The sequence below is a fragment of the Diabrotica virgifera genome, chromosome 4 (genome assembly GCF_917563875.1).
Source record: "Diabrotica virgifera virgifera chromosome 4, PGI_DIABVI_V3a".
Taxonomy (NCBI): domain Eukaryota; kingdom Metazoa; phylum Arthropoda; class Insecta; order Coleoptera; family Chrysomelidae; genus Diabrotica; species Diabrotica virgifera.
The window spans coordinates 80,174,455-80,184,573 of NC_065446.1; positions in this window are offsets into that span (position 1 = coordinate 80,174,455).

The window sequence follows — 10,119 nt, forward strand, 5'->3', positions numbered from 1 at the left end:
CCTATCGAGCGTTGGACGCAAACTGAATAGTGTCAGTAATGCTGCCAATATTTGGAACTGATCACATAATACAATAGCGACACTTCTGCCATCTTACGGCCTAATATTGAATTATCAGTTGTGTCAGTATTGATGCTGAAAATAATGTGTATTTTAACATTTACACCGATTCCTAGTCCAAAACAATTGTTTTTGTTTTGTGCCACTATTGCAGCCGATGAGCGACATGATCTCGATGATAACTTGTGTTTCTATTCTTTCTGTAGTTAATCTATAATTTATTCAACGTAATAGACATACAAGCTAAAATAAATAGGTACATCATTTGGGAGACTGTTATTATTTTATTTGCTTCCTTTTTAAATGTAAAACTAGGCATTACTTTAAGACATATTTACATTTAGCCGTTTGGCATTTAAAAATCGAAGCAATATTATTTTGTACATACTTACTTTTATTTTAATCTCTGGGTGGTAGTAGAGTATGTTTAAATTATTGTTATGTAAATTGTAATATATTTTATCAATAAAACTATATTTATTGCAACTAATTTTTTATTTTGATAAAATACAGTGTTATAACAAGCAAATATTTTGTGCTACTTATATACATAATATACTGATGGCCAAAAAAATGCAGCACTTTGTATACGGTTACCTATTTGGATCAAAAAGTATTTCTGTGTAAGTCTTATCTAAAAGTCGGTTCGCTAAATATACACAACTGGGTGATTTTAGTAAGTAATTTTGCCAATTTTACCAAATAATTACTAAATAGTTAATAATTACTAAATAGTTAGTATTATTTTGCCAATTTTGGCAAAATTTGCAAAAGGCAAAAAAATTACCTACTAAAATCACTAGCCAGTTGTGTCTGAGTTTAGCGAACCGACTATACGTGATAAAGTTTTTACCTAGCTATCTTTTCTTTAACTGAAATTCTTTTTTTTTTTCGCAAAAACGAAAAAGATAAGAAAGTTTATTTTATGTCACAGTTAAAGTTTTCAACCTAATAAAAATATTTTAAAATATTTAAAATATCAAATTGAAAACTTATTGGACCATTTTCCTGGAACACCTCCATGGCTTCTAAAAATTGCAAACCACATGGATGCTGAAGCGAAGAAGACAAGAGAGAATTCTAAAATTTGCAATTGACAACTCCGTCTGTTCAGAGTGGTAAATTCCAACGGAAAATGGACCTATGTTACACAAAGGAGTAATACTAATATTCTCTGAGGAGCCACTAAAAAGTGGCGAAATCGTCGATAAGAGTGCTGGTTGCGCTCTCTGAACTAAGCAAAAATTAAGACAGTTTTGGTGACACTGAATAAAAATGGTATACATTTTTATTTTTTATTTTATGTATTTAATTTTAGTTTATTTGTAATTTTTAATAATTTTGGACTGTTGTTGATTTACCCAAAAAATTTAAAATGTCAAGAATTCGAGTCCTTCGAAAAAGGACGCATTGTAGGCATGAAGAGTTGAAGCTAATCCTAATCCATCAACGATGTTAAAAGTTTGGACTGGAGGAAATGATCCAATGATGAGACTTATCGGTGTTGTGGAGTGTCTGGACGTCCTAGAATATTGCAAGGCCGTGATTTGCGCCATCTTACACTTCTTGCTCTCAGAAATAGACGAGACAGTGTACATAAAGTAAGAGATGATTTAGTTGCAGCTACCCGACGGCTAGTTTCAAGAATAACAGTTAATAAAAGATTACTTGGAATGGGACTGAGAGCTTACCGTCCGCTAAGTGTTACCTTTGACGCCACAGCATAAGGCTCGACCTTAGAATGGTGCAGAAGTCGGCAAAATTAGAATGCCCAATAAAATTTTGTCTACTTCAGTGATAAATCTAGGTTTTATTTGGATGGCCCTGATGGACGTATACTGCCGTGCTAAGCCCAAAGGCGGTAACTGATTTTTTATCGAACATGAGATTTTTGTATTTCTAGGTAGGTTTCATTATATTATAATGCTTCTACAACTCCAAAGACTTTGTAAATATATTCTAGGTACCCATTATAATACTTCTACAACTCCAAAGACTTTGTAAATATATTCTAAATACCCTGTTTTACCCAGAAATATAAAAATTTCATTTTCAATAAAAAAATCAGTTACCGCCTTTGGGCTTAGCACGGCAGTATAAGGGTAAGACGATTTCGAGGTGAGAGACGAAATATATACTTAGCTGTTAAACGTCATACAGCAAGAAAACCAAGCATTATGATCTTCTTTGTGTACCGTACTTGTTCTCAAGCAGTCCCGGATTAAGAATCTTGAGGCCCCTAGGTAATCCAAGCTAGGAGGCCCCTTAAGGTACTTTTGTCTTTTTCCTCCAAAACCTCGGATAACACCTCCATCTCCGAGCGGTATTCCTTTGATATATTAGTGGACATTTTGTCGATTTGAACTTAAATTTTTGTGTCATTTTGTAAAACGTGTTGCTTGAAGAAATAAAACAAATAAATAGCCAAGAAACTGTTTATTTATATAATTTTGCTTAAATTTTGCAGTAAAATTTATTTAAGTTTTTTTTTGTTATACCTAGATATCAACAGACTAATAGACGAATGATTTATTTTAAAGTATAATAATTTTTCTAATAATGAAAAAAAGAAGGGCGTAGAAAAAGTATATTATTCTACTCACATGTAATGGCTATTACTCACTCTGATGAATAAGGACACTCGCCTTCGGCTCGTGTCGCAAACTTCATCATCGTGAGTAATACCATTGTTTATCTACACAGGTCTGGTCTAGTTATACAATGGTAATACCTACCCATCGCTACAGACATGCTCGTTCAGTAATATGTAGATATACTATTATAAATTATGTAATAATAAATAATTATGGATTAAATTAAGTTTGAGTTTTTAAAGCCTTATAATTATTATAAAGCAACTTTTCTGAGTTTCATAGAAACAAAACTACTTAAAATATCTTCAACTTCCAAATTTTCGAGCACATCATTCTCAATACTCAATAGTCATTATTGAGGGAAATGCTAGTCTATTTTGTGCCACTGTCGAATGGTGACAGTTTTTAATAATTTTGACATTTCTTTCAACATTTAGCCTCATGAACCCTGACCCTAGTCAGCTTTCTGATTAGGGTCTTTAGCAAGAGTATGAAGAGCAGATTTGAAGGCGTTGTAACCTTTAGATAAAGCTCTTGTTGCATCAGCCCTTGCAGTCCATCTAGTGCTGCTTGTTCTTTTAAGGACAAGGTTTAGATCGTGGCGAAAGGGATCGCTTAGTTGAGTTTCATTAAATCATTTGATAGTAGCTTCCCAACGGTGGGTAGAGGGTGAAAAGAAGTTGTACACGGACTGAACAAATCCAAAATACTATATTGCTCAAACGGGTACAACGCAACTTTTAGCAGCACTTACCTACTCCGACTAAAGCGAGTGTGCGACACAAAAATGCAGTGGCGTAGCTGACAGGCCCGCAGGGCCCGCAAGGCGGGGGGCCCCGACGTTAGGAGGGGCCCCTTAAAACCTTCAAGCTTAATACTTCTACTTTCTTTAAATTGGGGACCAAAACATATTTTTTTAATAAGCATCGAAATAGGGAATTTATAAGAAAGTAATGAAGCGGATAATTGACGACAACTCTTACTCTTTCCGGGTGCAAGGTGCAATTTAGCGTTTCTTGGGCATGTTGGTAGCTTAGATGAAAGTGAATCCCAAAAAGGTAATTTTTTGTCGGTGGATTTTTTACTAGCTAAATATGATCCTGCTTTAGCTAAATTAATCATAAAAACAATAACTTAAACAAATTACTTGAGCCACCAAATACAAAACGTAGTTATAAATTTGCTGGATCAAGAAACTGAAAACATTTTTTTAACTTAATTAAAAAAAATTGTTTTTATTTAATAATTCTTCATATCACTCAAGATATTTCAAAACACGATGCTTAGTTTTATTTTCCGGTATGTAAAAATAACTTGCGATGAAAATAATTTACCTTCCAAAGCAGAAGTTGTTGAAAGTTTTTGGGATTTATTTGCATATTAGATCAAAGCACAGAAAATCCTGTAAATGGAATTTTAAAATTTATACAATCAAAGCACCTTTCCGTACACAACTGCAGAGGAAAGGGGAAAGGGGTATGATGGGGCAAGCATTATGAGTGGTGTATATTCAGGAGTACAAAGGCGCATAACTGACATTGAAAAAACAGTTTCCTATTCCTATCTTCATGTGCATCCCATAATCTGAACCTATTGTTGAATGATTCCGTTCCTGGTGTACAGGAGTTGGTTTTTTTACGACATAATTAGGAGATTATGTTTTTTTAGTGCAAGTATTACGTATAGAATGTACACTTCGCGTCAAAAAACTGGTTCAAGTCTTATAACCAAAACTCGCGTTTTTTAAGTTCTGTAAGTTGATCTTGTCAAACGTGTCATTCTAATTTCTAGGGCAACGTTGCCAGTCATCTCAATTAAGTACCCATACATTGATTCGTGTTTTATTATAATTTATGAAGATATTGCAATTCAAAAATAATGATAGTTAATAAATCTAGACATAACTTTAAATTATTATGTTTAAATTAAAATCGAGAAGCGTGATTGGTTTCTCGTAAATTGTATTGTAAATACAAAAGTGTATTGAGTTGTGAGATATTTGAATAAACACACAGGAAAAATAAAAAAAACTGATTTGAAATTAATACAATATGAATAACTTTTACAGTGAACAAGTGTGGAATTTAAATATATGTATTGCAATTCGACACTGCTGAAATATTAATATATTGTCATAGCTCCATTATTATTAATCACTTCTTGTAATCTTCTGGGCACTGAGAAATAAATTTAGTTATAAATTTTCATCTTCGTCCAAGCTTTCCCAGGTATATTCAATGATGGTCAATTGGTAGTAATAAAAATAATACCTATCTAAAACCTTTATACATTTTTAAACGTCATTTTTTTGTATTTAGGTTTAGTGCAATTCGGTTATCTGTTATGGCAACAACGAAGTTTTTTTTTTTTTATTTTTTATTTTACAAAATAGTCGCATCAACCTCGGAGGTTATTAGCGACATATACATATACATAAGGTAATTTATTTACAGATGTTAGATTTTGTTAAATACATTGATATCTTTAAGGAATTTTACCAAGTGTTCAATTTTACAATTTTCTCCTAAGATTTCACTTGTTGATCCGATGATGTGGTTGTTCTGTCTCTGCAACTGGTATTTTGGACACTCTGCAAGTACATGCTTAACACTTAGTGGGATATTACAGTTTTCACATAACGTGGGATTAGTGTGACCAATTATGTGTCCGTGGGTAAGTCGGGTATGTCCTAGACGAAGGCGAGTAACAATGTCATGGTGAGTTCTGTTGTGAATTTGAGATTTCCACGGTTTTACAAACGTTTTCACTTCGCGAAGTTTTGAAGTTGAACTGTCCCACTGGTTTTGCCACAGATTTTTGACTTTCACTTTAATAAATGATTTTAAATCATTAAGAACTACATCTCTCACTTCACTCGCGGTTTCACTGTCCCTGGCTTGTTGGGCTGTCCGATCCGCCGCTTCATTTCCTTGGAGGCCAATGTGTGAAGGAACCCACAGGAATTGTACAATATGGTTGTTGTTTTGAATGGTAGCTAGTTCTTTTTTAATTAGGAGAGCAATTGGATGCTTCGTGTACAGTTGGTTAATGGTATGGATGGAACTGAGGGAATCGGTAATTAAAAGAGCATTGGATATATTACTGGAGTTAATATGAACGAGAGATTGATAGATGGCGTATAGCTCGCCAGTATGTATACAGCTTAAGGATAGTAGTTTATACTCAAGTGTACTATTTGGAGTAATGACAGCTGACCCAACTCCAGTAGATGTTTTAGAAGCGTCTGTATATATATGATAGGATTTAGAAAATTTTGTTAGTTTGTTGAATGTTATAGTTATAATTATTGAATGTTCAGCTCCTGGGATAATTCAGTCGATGTATCCGAGTCAGGTTCTTCATCCTCGTAGTTGTCTTTTGTGAGCTGTCTCGTAATTTTTTTGTTAAGCTTTGTACATTTCAATTTTAATGAGCGTTCGGATGTATATGAATGAATTTTGGTTATGAGTTTTTTAAATCCTAGAATGTCTACTGTATATTTATTTACAACGCTGATAACATCTTTTGTTCCATGAGCGTTTTCAAATAAATCAACTGTTTCCTCAAAAGTTAATATTTGCTTTTCGGAATTGAATAATTCTTTAATTGGTTGCATTAGCGTTTCTAATGGTATTGTTGATATTTTTGTTTTTATTCTTTTTTGTTTCTGAGTTGGCTTTGAAAATACATCGTCACTAGCTGATGTCTCAATCGGGGGTGATATTGCTTCAGATACAGTTCGTTTGGAGGATGATTTAGATGTATTTTCTTCGTTGGATACGCTAAATTCTTTTGGTGCTGGATTCTCTTTATTTTCATTAACCGAGCAAGAATTATTGCTTAGACTGGAAGATGAAGGCTGGTTAGTTATGACTATGTGAGGTGAGGGGGCTGATGAGGTGGATATATTTGGTTTAGATATCACTGGCATTGTATTATCTGTAGTTGATGTATCAAGAGGTGTTAGGTTGGTTGTAGATAATATTTTTGTTAGTGGCGTTGAATTATTTGATATGTTTGTAGAAGTGCATGTTGTTGAAGGTGTAATAGCAGTCGTTTCTGTTGAAGTTACTGTACTAGGTTCGTTTCTGTTTGAAAGTGTAGCAGTTGGGACAGCTGTTTCTGAGTGATTTACATTTACTGAGCAACTACTGGAAATATGGCCATGTTGTTTGCAAATGAAACATAAGTTGTCTAATGTCAAAAAAATTCGATTTGTAGTATCTTCATGAGTTATTAAAATGGTATCAGGAATTGGACCTGTGGGTGGAGATACGTAAATATGTCGACGGAAACTGAGTACATGTTTGTATTCAGGATTGTTGGTTCCTATTCGCAAAAATGACATTGATGAAGTTGGTTTTAGCCCTAAGAGCAGTAGTTCGTTTTCTATTACCTTATGCGGGATAGTGGGAGAAACATTGGATATTAGGAGTCTTTCACTTGGAGTAATTAGTGATAGTGACTAATGACAGCAAGTGACTGTAAGTGACTTGCTGTTGCGTTTAATAAATTTCAATTTCCGACTTATCATCGACTTATTTCGTATGCTTTAAATGATGACGCACGGGTAAAGATTCAGGGACTCAACTGTATGCATTGTAAATTATAATGTAGTTTTATACGTACACCATCACTTTTATGGTATTGCGCGATATTTGAAATTTTCAACATAATATGATTTATAATTGTTATTTAAATCTAATTACTATTTTTTCATTTTGGGCTCTGCGAGGCCCCCTTGGGGCCTAGGCCCCTTGGCAGCTGCCTACTTTGCCTATTGGTTAATCCGGCACTGTTCTCAAGCGTTGGTTATCGTCGTATTAATAAGCTGATGAAATGTTTCTCGGTCGGCAGCTATATGAAACAATTCCTAGACCGTTCGACCTGTCCATTGTCCAATGTTACGCAGCCAGGACAGTTGTTTTCTTCCAACCTAGCGTTTTCCTTCGATCTTGCCCTGAATGATCAACTAGAGTAAGTGATATTTAGGTCCTCTCATCATATGACCGAAGTATTGAACCTTTCTCATTTTTATGACGTTGATCAATTCTCGCTCTTTGTGCATGATCTCCAGCCAAGCATTATGATTTTATGATATTAGGTGCTATATGCTTGGGAATCAGATCACCTCTAGTTCTTATTAACGGCACTCTGAAAGCTCGACGAAATTTGGTGAAGTACTGAAACCGGTGTTATATCCCTGCCTACAAACCATTCTAAATGCGATCCTTCAACAGGATAACGCAAGACCTTATATTGTTCGTGAAATAATGGAGTTCATACAAGAATCTGGTATAAAGACTTTGGAGTGGCCATCAAGATCAGCTGATTTGTCACTCATAGCGAAAATGTGTGAGATAGGGTACGTCGTAACCTAAATCGATTGCCATGTTCTCCAGAAAACTTAGTAGACCTGTGGCATGCCATAAGAATAATCTGAATGAGTATTCCGCAAACTTAATTCGATCAACGCTCCATAGAGTAACTGAGAGTATAAAAAAGTAAGGAGGAGCCACTCATTATTAATTTTTTGACGAGAACGACGTTAATGGAGTCACTGAAGGTTTTCACCTCCGATTTCGTTGAACCTTCATCGATTTTCATGGAAATTGGTGAGTAGTTAGAAGATACTTCAAGGAACAAAGGTGACATGATGCAAACTTGCGCTTTTACCCTGGGGGTGGATGCCACCCCTTCTCGGGGGTGAAATTTTTTTAATAAAAAAATACCAGAAATCCACAGAGGGGCAACTTCTAAGCAAAATTTGTTATATAAAGTTATTAACATAAATCAATACTTTTTGAGTTATATCAAAAAATATTATTTCTTAAAAAAATGCATGTTTTAAAGCTGTATTACTCAAAAACTATAAGCTTTTGTAAAAAAACTATTATTACCAAAATTAAAGATAATAAAAAATTTAATACACTCCCTACTTAAAGAACTAAACTAATGTTATTTCAAAGTGAGTTATGGGTAATTGAATGTATATCTTTTTCGACGAGTACTCAAATCTAAGTATTCAAGCTTACATAACGGGAAAACGATGCATTTTATAGAATATACTTGTTAAGCATTTGTCAAAGTACTTCGGAGTACCTACCAAATGAGCTCCAGTAGAAGTTAATAGCATCAAAAAGCAAGTTATGATGAAAATAAGAGAACCCATTCGATTTTTTTAGGAAAAAGTGAAAAATAAAACATACGCCATTTCACAAAAATTAAAATTTGTAGTAATCCTCACAATAATTTCTTTAGGTTAACATATTTAATGATTTCAACAATTTTCACCGGTTTAGAATGCATATTTTTGAAAAAAGGTACAATTTAAAAAAATCAGAATTTTTAAAATTATCGTACTTTTCATTTTCTTTTGATATCTCCAAAAATACTCAATTATGTAAAAAATGATATATAACTAAATTTTAGTTTTTTTCTGTTCCAAATACTTTACCTATTTTACTATTTCCGTAGAGTAAAAAATAACCGAGATAGAAACGTTTAAAATTTCAATTTTGCTGCGAGAACCATGTAACCGTGGCCATTTAACCTTTTATTGTTAAAAAAGTGAGGTTTAAAAGACTAATTTCGACATTTTTTAATAGCTCTAGAAATGAACTTTTAATTAGTTTTTAGGTGAACCTCGTATCTTAAAAATTAACGGAGTTATTTACAAAAAAATAATAACATTTTTTGGAAAATTTTTTAAAAGATACATTTTGAAACATTTTTGGTGCATAAATTTTAATGCTATCAACTTGTTCGAGGGCTTATTTGATAGATATTTCTATGAACTTTGACAAATGTTTAATAGGTTTATGTTATAAAATGTATTATTTTGCCGGTATTTAAGCTTGAATACTTAGATTTGGGTACTCAACGAAAGAAATATACATTCAATTACCTATAACTTACTTTTAGTTAACATAGAAAGGTTTTTCTAGTAAGGAATTTATTTGATTTTTTATTTGCCTCAATTTTGATAATAATAACTTTTTTGTAAAAACTTATAATTTTTGAGTTATTTATGAAAAATCGGTTAAAAACATGCATTTTTCTCACGAAAAATTAAAATCTTTGATCTTTAATAACTCAAAAAGTTTTGATTTATTTTAATAACTTTATATAACAAATTTTGCTTATAATTTGTCCCTCTATCGAATTGTGGGGTTATTTAAAAAAAATTTCACCCCCAGGGTAAAAGCGCAAGTTGACACCATGTCACCTTTGTTCCTTGAGATACCTATCCTCTAACCACTCACCAGTTTTCATGCAAATCGATGGAGGTTCAACGAACTCGGAGGTAATAGCTCATATCCACCTTCAGTGACTGCACTAGTTGCAAATTTGCTTATCACGTTATCAAATGATAAGAATATTATAATGTATACTTCCATAAATAAATATTTAAGAAATATTTGTCCTTCTATGTGTTGCATTTTTTTGGCATCAATATTATTTT